Here is a 9,924-nt window from a genome sequence, read left to right on the forward strand (position 1 = left end):
TCACTCCCTGTAGTGGACAGGTAAATACTATGCTCAGTACTGCTACTGTTCATAATCTGAAACAACCAGTCTCTGGATGTGCTTCTAAAGAACATCACAGCATTGTGATGTCACAGCAGTATTTGACATCACAGTTAGGGCAGGCTTTACCACAGTGCAAGGGCCGTAGGGGTGTTCTGCCCTGGTTCCAAATATCCTCAGGGCCAATACACAGCTGCCTCTTTAACAAATTAGTGTTTTATTCCACATGACTCCACCCCCCCCCCCTTACACGAAGTGGTTTGTTCCTAGGAGGCTTTCTGCAGTGTTAAGAAGTAAGGTCTTCTTTTGACATTGCGCATGCTTCACAGAAATACTTGTAGCTTGTTAAAAGGTGCCAATGTTAATGATACTTGGACAGGAGAAGAAACCCTGTTTACACTTAATAAAAAGACAATTAACCCCTTAAGGACCAACAAGCCCCTCCAACACGCTGTAAGTAATTCAGTCAGATGTCTTTTGACGGAAAGTGAGCTAATTGTGCACCCGCAGTACGTCTACAAGCGCCGCGGTGAGATGTCATCTTTTTGGTTTCCAAGACTTGTTTACGCAGTAATGCCTATTTGGCAAGGGGCAGTTGTAACGGTTCATAAATAAACACAGCGCATTTTAACAAAGACGCAATGTTGTTGAGTTAAACTGCCTCGAGAAGTATGGTTGACAGAAAGCATTAATGTAGAAATGTTGGGGGGGGGGGGGCTATTTTTGAGAACGAACAAAACCCAGTGCAGATATGGCTAATTTATCCTACTACAAGCCTACTTAAAACTTTCCACATTTATGGTCCTGGTGCGAGCTCATAGTCGTGTGAGTAATATGAAGATGATCAGGCTGGGTAGGATATATCTCGTATCTTGGAGGGGGTTCTAAGCCATAGACAACACATTGATTTCACATGTAAGAGATTTATGTTATAGTGCAGTGTGGCATATAGGGGATAAAAGGCATATTGGGGGGGTAGAGTGGCATATAGGGGATAAAAGGCATATTGGGGGGGTAGAGTGGCATATAGGGGTTATAAGGCATATTGGGGGCACAGTGGCATGCAGGGGTTATAAGGCATATTGGGGGGGCACAGTGGCATATCTTTGGGGGTTGAGTGCCATATAGGGGGTTATAAGGCATTTGGGGGAATATTTTGGCATATTGGGGTTAATTATATCTGAGTTATAAGGCATATTGGGGGCATAAGGCATATTTGGGGGGCATAATGGCATATCTGGGGTATAAGTGATTGCAGAGGGCCCTATGGCATATATATGGGGTATAAGGCATATCTCTGGGGGCAGATTGGCATCTGGGGTATATGCCATATTAGAGGGCACAATGCCATTTAGCAGGGGTGTCCAAGTTTTTTCTGCAGTGGGCCACTTCATCAGAATTGTATACGTGTGAGGGCCGCACTCATTTTTTACTGTGAGAAAATATGGCCTTTAATAAAATATGCAGATTAAAATAAAGTAAATGACACAAAACCTTTACTTTTCCTCTCACTGATTTCTGGGCCTAGAAAGGTTTGTGACCGCAAATTCAGGATAATTAAAAATGAAATACTTCTATTTATTCTAGGGATGCACCAAAATGAAAATTCTGGACCAAAACATTCACGGTTAACTTAGCCAAAACCGAAAATGACCCCCCACCTTTAAAAATAATAATAAAAACTCACATTTTTAATAAAAGTAGGTAAAACACCACAATTGGACAAGAAAAATTAGCAATATGACTTGGCATGATAGGAGTGTGATTGCTAACAGCAATCACACTCCTATCATGCCAAGTCAGCCAGTACATGCTGGTACAGGGTGGCTGTAAGTGATGTGCAGACCCCATACTGCTGGCAGCATCAATACAAGGGGGCAGCTAGCTAGGTTTCAGCATGTACTGGCTGACTTTGCATGATAGGAGTGTGATTGCTAACAGTAGTCACAGTCCCATCATGCCTAGGTTCCAGCACTTACACATCCATGCTATCACACACACACTCATTCATTCATATACTCATTCATTCACAGATTCATTCCCTCAATCAGACATACTCATTCAAACACCCTCCCCACCCCCTTACCTGCACTGCAGCTCCTCGATGCCGCTCACAGACTTCAGCAGAGGGCGCGGCCTCCCTCTGCGTTCTCTGGTACTGCACAGAGGAAGCAGGACTGGAGCAGAGTCATGTGATGTCACGTGAACTCTGCTAGGTTCCGCTTCCTCAATGCAGTACAGAAGACCCTCCCACAGGTAAGTAGCAGGGCTCGAGGTGCGGCCCGCGTAAGATCGGTTGCCCTGCCATATAGGGAGGTATAAGGCATATCTGGGGGGAGCAGAGGGGTATATGGCATATCTGGGGGGGCAGAGGGGTATATGGCATATCTGGTATAAGGCGGATCTGGGGAGGGCTGAGTGGCCTATCTGGGGGTATAAAGCATACAGAGGGTATAAGGCATATCTGGGGGGGGGAGCAGAGGGGTATATGGCATATCTGGGGGGCCAGAGGGGTATGTTATAAGGTGGATCTGGGGATGGCTGAGTGGCATATCTGGGGGTATAAAGCATACAGAGGGTATAAGGCATATCTGGGAGGCAATGTGGCAAGCCTGGGCATACTGGGGGGGGGGGAAAGGTTGGGAAATAAAAGCAAATAATTCATTTTTCGGAAAGTTTTTTTTATTCTGCTTGTTTTTAACTTCCAGTTATTTAAAATAAACAAAGAAATTTACATTTATTTATTTTTATCCGATGAATCGAAAAAATAATCGGCCAACTAATCGATTATGAAAATAATAGTTAGTGGCAGCCCTATAAAGCTCTGTGTAAAATATTTTATCCGGGGACCTCAGGACACACTGGATCTCCGGTGGTACCTTGGAAGGTGCCACATGCTCATCAGATGGATACCTGTGAAGAAGGTTTCAGAAACACAAGCCTTATCCCTGAAGATAATACAATATTACAAAAAATGCCCAATTTCTACATCCGCTTTCGTGCATCGAGAGAAATCTGTACTCTTCCCAATACGTTTCCTTTTTTTGTGACTGATATTATACACACAAAGTACATAAAACAGGCGCACTAATGATCTTGGGATGAGAGTTTTATCCCGTTTTCTCATATAACAGCATACAATAGACCTACATGAGGATGTTCCCTTATATGCTGATAACACTTTGAAATACGGTCCAACACAATGTGTATAGAATAGCCAGCATTCATTGTAAGAAACATGTAAGCTACCAGGCAAGAAGGATTAGGAAAAGATCAAGTGTGAGAAGCTGCAGACTACTAGAAGATACATGTTCTGGAATCAGTGCAGGTTAAAAGAGCACAATGGGAACGCCGTACACCGTATACATACTGCAGAAATTGTGCTAATTGTACTAATACCTTTTTATTGGATTAAGATTTCAATGTAGTGCTGCGGAATATGAAGGCGCTACATAAAATAATCACTAATAACTATGATTAACTTCCATTATCAAGTCCAAAGTAATACTAGACAGAAGAACTGGTAATCAGACCCTGGTGGCGATGGCTGCGTGTGTGACATAGAGCATGTTTTATAATAGAGACCTACGTAAAGTGGCACCATCAGCGTAATTGTAGAACATGGGTTCCTTGCGTGGTGTAAATGTATATATAACATTTATATATATATAATGACCAACATTCAGTGTGCAGCTTGAGCTCCTGGTATATTATTCTAATATTCGGAAGAACAGAGTGCAGAGCGAGAGGGGCTGTTTGTTTCCTGTCCTCTCCAGGCTTACCATGTGAAAAAAAAAAAAAAAAAAAAAGGATCCAGTCAGAGTGTACGAGTGTGGTCAGCATGGTTATGTTTCAGTTTGTTGACTTCATTGTACAGTATGAGTGGCCGACCCCATTGAGCTTCTGTTTTAGGGAAGAGTTGTGCTGGCCCTGTGTAATGTATAGCTAAATCAATGTGTTTCCTACAGGGCTAGGGTTTGCTGGTGAGGACCCTTCAGAATGAACATCATAATGATGTCAGAGAGTTGCAGACCCTCGTGACGGCTCTCGCTCTACTCAATACACCTCTGCAACACAGCCGAGAGCCTAGTATGTAGAATTGCTAGTAATAGCAAAGCTTCTGTTGGTGGCTCCTGATACTCTCTGCTGCTTGAAAGCTCTTCGATTCAAATTTACATTTGCACGACACCGGCTCCGATCTGGGCCTGGCCTCAATTATTTTATTATGTTTATTATCAATTATCAGTAGTACTGTTTTGTAAACCCTGTATTGTGGTAGTTAAAATATAATAAAAATAAGTATGCCAGTGGCTTCAATATTTAATTAAAATGAATGCCCCCATTTAATGAAATCCATTCTTCTCCATGTTTGGAGGTCGCTGTACTGTCTGCGCAGGATCGTGGCTGACAGATGTTGGGATGGTGCTTGCCGTCTACGCTCCCAGCAGGTCCGTGATGCTGTGGTTTTGGTAATTGTGTCCGTGTCAGCAAAGCCGGTCCCTATGTGTAATTTCAAGAACTGAAGAAAGAGCGCGCTAGAAGTATTTCTTCTCTCCAATCATATGATCCGGTTAATTAGGCAGACTGCCAAACATTGCCATAGTGGCAAAATGCTACTATGCACTATAAAAGTTTGGCGCGTCAGTGGTTAATTTCTGTCTGCTAAGTGTAGTTCTCTTCATTGTAACGTAGTCCTTTTCTGCGTTGCCTAATCATTTGAGAACTGAAAATAACCGTTGTCTCCGTTCTGCACCTGGCAGATAGGCGATATTGTTCAGCAACGGCAAGTGCGTGGAGCATAAATGTCGTCCAAATATATAACCTTAACGCCTCTGTCGGGCGAGTTTTGTCTGTTTGTGTATGATAAAGAACGGGTTATTGATGTGTCATTGGGCGATATGTGATGTCAGATGTTCAACTTGACAAATGTAAAACTAACTTGTGACGGGGCCAAGAAACTTCAATATTGATGAATTTTTGCAACTATTTCCCCTACTTTTTTCTGTATTTCTGCAAACTGATATCCTGCATACCGAGGTACTGTTGTTTTGTTTTGCCATTTTTGCCATATGTTGGTTTGATCAAGATTTCCCTTTTCCGTGTTTGAGGTACCCACATAAGTTATACATCTTTTTTTTTTTGTATTTGCAGAAAAACAGGGCTTTCATTTAAAACCATAAAAACATGTAAAAAAATGTGAGTGCTAGTATATAAAATACATATTATAATAAAGAAGTGCTTAGAGTTTCTTCTATACAGTAGGTGCCACTGATGAACAATGACCCGATTTATGTTTGGCAACATCCCCTAATTACAGACATACCCAGCATGCATATTTCTGTATGTTCTAGAGGGCCACATCCATCCCTTACAATAGTACCTTTAGAGGTTTGGGGGGAGTGAACTGGGGGGTAGTGAACTTTTACAGCAATGGGATGTCAGGGCTTTATCTTTTTTATTGTTTTTGGATAGAGATCCCTTTAGTTTATCTTATGTATGTCAGTGATGTCACAGTGATATCTCCAAACTCACTGTATAATAAAAATAATACCTTTGTGGGGAACGTTGTTTCTCGCTCTTTCTTCTGATCTCCACTGCACTGATCTCATTGTGATCAGCAAGCAAAGGGTGCTTAGCCTTGCATTGCTGATCGCAATGCATGTTATCAGCCAGTGGGGGGGGGGGGGGGCAATCAGACTTTGGAGCAGGGATCTCTCCTACAAAGAGCATCCGGTGAATGTCAGCAGTGTGATTGGGCATTCCTTATGTAGCAGTGTACCCGCTGACAAGAAGCCACAATGGTGGCTTCTGCTGACAGGAGGATACTAAGTACATGATGTACAGTTACGTCCTAAGGGTAAACTTGCCACACATTTTGTGGATGTACCTGTCTGTCTATAGGCTAATGAAAGGGTTAACAGGATAGATTTTCCAGGGCATCTTAGGCAGCACTGAGAGGAGACAGCAAGGCGGGCTGGAAAACCTATACACCCCTCCCCCTTAATATGCCATTTTTTGTGCCCTACATTCGGCAGTCACGCCGCACCATCTTGAATATGTGGTTTTATGCCACTCTTGGCAGCTCGCTTCTGTTTTAATCCCTAGAGGGAGATGCTGTTGTTAACTGGTTTGATGACCAGTTGGTGTGGGGAAGTCAGCTGGAGGGACTGTCTCTCCCTAGCTTTCCCGTGGGACTGAGGATCTGAGCTGCTAGCTGCTTTAAGTGACATCTGTGAAGTATAGAAACGGTTGTATGGCTGCCTATTAATTGCTAGGTAGCGCCGTTATCAAGTCTCTCCAATGCTGTTCCTGTGCAATATTGCTTTTTTGGATCCTGCTGCTCTTAGGATATGTTATCCTGATGATTTTCTGCTCCCAAGTAAAGAGTCTGTTTCTTTTTTCCATTTCTACCGTTTCCTCGTAAATCGCTGCTTATCTTTGTTTCTGGGCTCATTCCTCTGTGCCATGTCTGACCTGCAAACTCCAACAGTGTGCCATGGAAGTTTTAACTTCTTCCGTGTTCTTCTTCTACAAATTATGCATGGTGGTTACAAAATGGATTATTTGCTTTCATGGACTGGTCTGAATGAAGATCAGATAAATATTTTATTGGATGTTCTGGTCTGGTGCTCTGTTCGGAACATAGGAAGTGACCTATTTTCGCATCTTGTCTGCAAGTCTTCGGGGACTTATTTAACCTTATTTAATTATTATTATTATTATTATTATTCAGGGACTTATTTAATCATACGGGACCAGCCAAGCTTTTCCTGCAGCAGAAGCTCTATGGGGATGGGTTTTCATGACGTATAGTGAAGTCAAGAGGTTTAAAATACAATTCTACTGTCTACCCCTTACTGTTGTGGCAAGCACATGGCCTCTTTTTCTAAACCTCTTGAAGTTTATATAGGGGAAGGTTTTCCTGTCACATGATACCTGGCACGGATCTCTTGTATATGTAGACAGATGGGTTCAGCTTCCCAAACTTTTGAGTGTCCCTTTAGTGGTGGCAGGTCTCAGACATCCGGTTCTTATGGCCAGGGAAGATTGTCTCAAGGCCTGTCTTCGCCCTTGCAGCATTATCTGGATGGAGCAGTAGTTTATGCTACCATGTCCCGAAGGCATAGGCAGCTAACCTCGTAAATACATCCCTGCGTATCGTATGTTTCGCAAGGTCTTCCTAAGCTGTCATGATCAGTTAGTAGCATGTGGAGGTATGGATATCACTTTTCAATTTCTGCTCTTCTCTACGTGTAAATCCTTCAGAAATTTATGAAAGGAATTCTGTGACACGTTGTTGTAAGGAACCATGTGGATGAAAGTCTTCTACGGTTTTAAAGGGAAAGGTCAAAAATATTACCACGGATCCATCTACTAAATCCATGCGTCTGGTTATTTTGAGTAAAAACTGTGCACGGCAACCTGGGAATGTAAATGGTGAACACGGCAAATGCGTTCTGGCCTGCGTAAGAAAAATAAGAAGACTTGCTTTCCTTGTACAAATCAAGTTTACACAATCTGCCTTTCTTCTTGTGGTGTGTTCTTGAATGGATAAAAGGTAAAGAAACCCTGGGCATCAAATAAGAATTACCATACATTCTTAAACTTTTTACAACTAGTGAAATAAACGGGTTAACCGAGCAGGGGATTTCCAGAAAGGGCATGCGTTAACGTATCTCGCTTCGTTCCTGCCGTTAGTTGGTGCAGGGCGCTGACTTTAGGCCTTTCTCAGGGATTATATCTACTTCCCTGGTCACACGAGTTACACACGCTGACAAAGTGAGTGTTTGTAAACATTAACTTTATCTCCCGCTCTGCTTTACGCTGTCACATGGCGTTTGGGGAGAAGAAGAATGCAACCCGCCGGCCAGCTTTTAACTACGATCAATCAGATCAATACGCTTAGAGTACTTTAGGTCCATGCAAGCCAACGCTCGCTTCTACTTTGTTATTGTAGTGTACAGCATTGCAATATCTATCAAAGGTTCCCTGGTGGAAGTGGGAGAAGAAAAAAAAACAACTTTTGGGATGTTTTGGTATTGTGACATCATCAAGGTGCTTTGTTCTTAGACCATTTCTCCCCATGCTTGCCCGGTTTGCCTGTTTCTTACCGGATTTTTTACTTGTTTATTTGTGCACTTTTCCAAAAAGTAGAAAGGGGGGGGGTGAATAGCTTATTAAATGTGACATAATACTGTTACAAAATATTCCGTTTATTTAGCCTCTGCTACACCGATAATTACCTCATTTACCCCAGAGGATTAAGTAGCTGCAGTAAAATGGGCAACGCTGACATTTAAGTCATGTTGTAAGCAAAAAAAAGCCACAAAGGCAATATGTAATGTTATGCTAAGCAAACGTACTTAGCAAAACCTGCTTATTAACTGCGCTAGATATTATACTTTTTCTTCCCTTCAAACAACAATATTCCTGGTCCGCGGAATGCGCAGTTTTGTTGTTCATTGTTATAGTAAAAGTAATTGTATTGATGTGGCACTATTGTAGTCTAGTAATATGCAATTTAATAGAATTATAAAGAAAATGTTTGCGAGCGAAAAGAGGGGGGGCATAAAAACTAGGCAGCAATCCTTTGTTTCAGGTCTTTTTAGACGCTTTGCGTCTGAATGAATTCACTTTTAACTAGCCAACAATTACTTTCTATCACATAAACAGAGCTCATTGGCGTTTTGAATGTTTTTTTTCCCTGAGAAATGTTGTTTCACAGGATAATGCAATAATTTGTATTTATTAAGATCACAGAATGTCGTTCCTAAAGCATTCCGTGCCTTTTGGCTTCCCAAACCTCTTTAACATTGATTAGTGTTGTACCCAACCTGGTTACCAAAGTATGTTTGTGAAATGGTGTGCAAGACTTCAGGATGAGCTTTTGCGTTGCTACTTAAATGTATAGGTAGTTCTCTCTTGAATCCCTATGGTCTAAGTCCTCTCCGGTTTATTACTTCCACCTCTGGTTCAGGTTTCTCACTTAGAAACATAGCCAGCCGGCCGGCCCGTTTAAAAACCCACTTTTAATTGTTAACCTTGCTAGGACCTCTGATTATATGTATTCTATCCCGTTTCAGACTTCTTTCCCTGTTACCTGACTTCACTTTCCATTTCTTCATGTCTTCAGTTCCATCTCTTAATCTTTTCACTACTCTATACTCAGCGGTGTGTCGGCACAGGCAGATTGCTTGACTGATTTCCAACAACAGTACAATCTTATTAAATCTTACCCCGGCGTGCCATGTATGAGCGTCCGTCAACATTTCCATCGTTCTGTGGGTCCCCTCACCGTAGTAACTGTGGAAGCCCCATCTTTTTGTCCCACATTTTTTTCTGGCCCTGTTTCTATGTATTGTACCGCATTCCTGTATCTTACCCCCCTCAGTCAAAGGGGTATATTCATCGACTTTCCTAAGGATTATGGGCTCATAGACCCTGTGTTTCCTTTGTGCTGATTCCCTTTCTTCCCTGCCTAGCGCCTGACCGGGACCTAGCCACAAATTGTACTGCAGCTAGGAATCATGGCAATTCCCGCCGACACTTGGAGCTGAGTCGCTACAGATGTCACGCGGTTATGGAGAGGGAGCTCATCTGGGAGACCTGGCTCTATTACCCATCCTTAGAACTGGGGTTTACCCAACTGTGGCTCTGGAACTCATCTTCTTCTTCTTCCGCCCCTATTCTTTCATCTCCATCTTTTTCCTGTATGTAAGATGTCGAGAATTTTGCAGGATGGGCCTTTGTTAACTTTGTTCCAGGTCATGTCTGTTAACTCGTATGATGTGAATGTATGCATAAACCTCGTACTTTACAGTGAAACGATTTCACAAATGCAAGATCAAATTGCACAAACCTTCACGTTTCAGAAGACCATTTTCTACCCAGAATATGTAATAT

This window comes from Sceloporus occidentalis, unplaced genomic scaffold, assembly GCF_023333645.1.
Source record: "Sceloporus occidentalis isolate IW3139 unplaced genomic scaffold, rSceOcc1.0.p SCAF_162, whole genome shotgun sequence".
Classification (NCBI taxonomy): Eukaryota; Metazoa; Chordata; class Lepidosauria; order Squamata; family Phrynosomatidae; genus Sceloporus; species Sceloporus occidentalis.